This window comes from Salvelinus sp. IW2-2015, unplaced genomic scaffold, assembly GCF_002910315.2.
Source record: "Salvelinus sp. IW2-2015 unplaced genomic scaffold, ASM291031v2 Un_scaffold3600, whole genome shotgun sequence".
NCBI classification, from domain to species: Eukaryota; Metazoa; Chordata; class Actinopteri; order Salmoniformes; family Salmonidae; genus Salvelinus; species Salvelinus sp. IW2-2015.
This window is the reverse complement of record NW_019944878.1, coordinates 26,430-29,940: the sequence shown is the minus strand read 5'-3', so window position 1 is coordinate 29,940 and position 3,511 is coordinate 26,430.

Below are 3,511 nucleotides of genomic sequence, written 5' to 3'. Positions count from 1 at the left end.
AACAAGAACACGCACAGTTGAAACAGGCATATCTATATACAAACATAAGACAAAAAAAACAGATTTGGACAATAGTTTATCAAGCTAGGGTGTATCTGAAAGCATGGCACGGTCGAAACAAGCATATATATAGCACATACAAACCACAAAAAACAGATTGAAAAACTGCACAGTGAACAGGCGTATCTATAGCGCAAAAGAAGACAAAAAAAATGATTGAAAAGGGTGGAAATGACATTAAAACAAGGGTGTTGGCCTATCCAAGAGCACCAGCAACCCATGACTCATTGTCTGTATAACAGAGCTGAGAGGTTAGAGTCAGCCAAATGTTAAGTGGTTCTCTGGGTTATTGTGAGGTATTATTTACCTGATAAATCATACGGTGTTGACCTAATGCCTCCCAGCCACCAGCCACCATACACCTGTCGCTTAATTAGTTTGAAAACATCCAATGTGTTTGACCCACCCAACAGAGCATATAGACTTACCTTAATCACACCACAGGTTTAATGGTTATGCATTCCTTACATTTCAACGTTGATACAGATGTAGGATCGTAATTTGAGCAGTTTGCTACAGAAGGAAAATAATCCCGCAGCAACAGAAAATGTGAATATTATGTGGATTAAATTAATGGACATTTTTGTAGGGGTCATACATTTTTCGTAAAAGAAAATCAAGTCGGACATTTCTAAGTGGAAATTACAAACTTTAGAAGCCTTCTTAAAACTCAAATACACAGGGAAACGTTCAGCAACAAAAGAGTGATCAAATGAAGATTCTACTGTAGTTGGGATCTATAGTTGTGATTCAACCTGTTCCAGACCTATTGTTAGCCTGAAATCCAGTCAGGTTGGGCTGACGTTTCACTCCTTTACTCAGGGTCATTGCCAAACAGTTTACATGACAAGGAGTGTCAAGGATGGTATGAGAGCTAAACATACTGGGACCCAGGCTAAGGTATTGTCCCTGGGAATATTGCACAATGTGTCCCGTTTCCCCCACTCCCGATAACCAGGGTATAAATGCTGAGCTTACAGGTGGGTCCAGCAGTCAGCATCAAGATTTGGTAAGTCAGTACTTCTCTCAGATCACTATTCATACTGTATGGTGAAACAAAGTTATTTTTGGTTTGGTGAAATTAATATATCTGAACTGGCTAAGTTTGAAATGTTAATTACCCTCCAGAGGATGTGTGTGTCCACGCTTAATATCTATATTGTATTGATGTTTTGTAACGTGGTTTATTGCAGTCTTGTGACAGAAAATAAAATATTTTTTATCACAATAGGATGACCTGTATAGATACAGTCAATTAAATCAATTCAACTAATATATCTTTAAATGATGATATCATTGATAGTGACTGATATCAGTGATGATAATGTGAATAGAAGAATGTGGATAATAATATAATAAGTGTATTTTCCTTCAGGTTGTGTTCCCGTTTCTGCCCCTGTAGAAGTAACTAGTGTTGATGAGGATGATCCTGGTAGCTTGCTGTGGCCTCTACTGGTTCTGTCCAGCGCTGGACATACCTCAGGTACACACAAATATACTATATATTTAATAATCAACAGCTGGACATACCTCAGGTACACACAATATACTATATATTTAATACATAACAGCTGGACATACCTCAGTACACACAATTATACTATATATTTAATACATCAACAGCGGACATACCTCAGGTACACACAATTATACTATATATTTAATACATCAACAGCTGGACATACCTCAGGTACACACAATTATACTATATATTTAATACATCAACAGCTGGACATACCTCAGGTACACACAAATATACTATATATTTAATACATCAACAGCTGGACATACCTCAGGTACACACAATTATACTATATATTTAATACATCAAACAAAGCTACGATTATGCTGTATGAAGTGTAGTCTAGTCCAGCCTGTATGAAGTGTAGTCTAGTCTAGTCTAGTCCAGCCTGTATGAAGTGTAGTCCAGTCCAGCCTGTATGAAGTGTAGTCTAGTCCAGTCTGTATGAAGTGTAGTCTAGTCCAGCCTGTATGAAGTGTAGTCTCCAAAAGGGTGACAGAGCTCTACACATTATCAGGACCTAACTGTTCTTGGAAAAACCCAGATAAAAAATACTACAGTTTACTATAGAATACTGTAGTATACTGTAGAGTCCTAAACTCTATACTGTAGTATCCCTTCAAGCGTGTAGTTAGTTTTTTTTGTTTGTGATTTATAAAAAAAATTCTCAGTGATTTTTAAATGAAACAGTTGTTATTGGCAATTATCAAATTATGTATCCAAAGTTTTTTGTTAAAAGTGAGTTGAATGACGTCTGAAGCTTTGTTTGATCACATTTTTCTAACCTTGTGTTGCAAAATGCACTGATCAAAAATATAAATGCAACATGTAAAGTGTTGGTCTCATTTTTCATGATCTGAAATAAAAGATGCCAGACATTTTCCAAATAAGCACAAGAAGCTTATTTGTCTCAAATTTTGTGCAGCCTGGTCCTTCCTCCGTTTGGAAAGTATAGTGACATATTGTAATGAAACAGGCAGGGAGCAGGTCTCGAACCCTTGACCTTCTAGCCCGAAGTCCAGCTCGCTATCGACTGTGCAGCAAAAGCATGTGTCACGTTCTGACCATAGTTCTTTTGTATTTTCTTTGTTTTAGTGTGGTCAGGGCGTGAGTTGGGTGGGTAATCTATGTTTTCTATTTCTGTGTTGGTTTTCGGTGTTTGGCCTGATATGGTTCTCAATCAGAGGCAGCTGTCAATCGTTGTCCCTGATTGGGAACCATATTTAGGTAGCCTGTTTTCTGTTGAGTTTTGTGGGTGGTTGTTTTCAGTCTTTGTGTGTCTGCACCAGATAGAACTGTTTCAGTTTTCACTTTGTTGTTTTGTATTTTGTAGTGTTCACTTTGGTGAGTTTTCATTGGTCCTCCGATCCTTCAAACTTCTCCTCCTCAGACGAGGAGGAAGACGAATGCCGTTACAGCTCGAGCGGCAGAGTCGATATATGCGCTTATAAACCCAGGGTCGTTACAATATTTGATTTGGACAGGCAAGGAGGTACGGTAGAACGGGCGAGGCCCTTTCATGCTTCAGGTAATTCATCTATATGAAATGGTTGGATGGAAACGTGGTTAGTGATAGATTCCGCGTGGCTCAGTTGGTAGAGCATGGCGCTTGCAACGCCAGGGTTGTGGGTTCATTCCCCACGGGGGGACCAGGATGAATATGCATGTACTTTCTAATTTGTAAGTCGCTCTGGATAAGAGCGTCTGCTAAATGACTTAAATGTAAATGTAATGTTAAATTGCAGGCGCAGATGCTCCGATTTCAAAACGATTTGGAGCACAGTTCGAGACCACACCTGGCTGGGTTTGTTAAAGAGACAGATAAATAAAATGTTTCCCATCTCAATCTCTCATCAAAACATGTTTTTTTTGTTGTTTAAATTTCATGCCAAATGTGTCCTAATTTTAAATCACATCAAATAAATAATT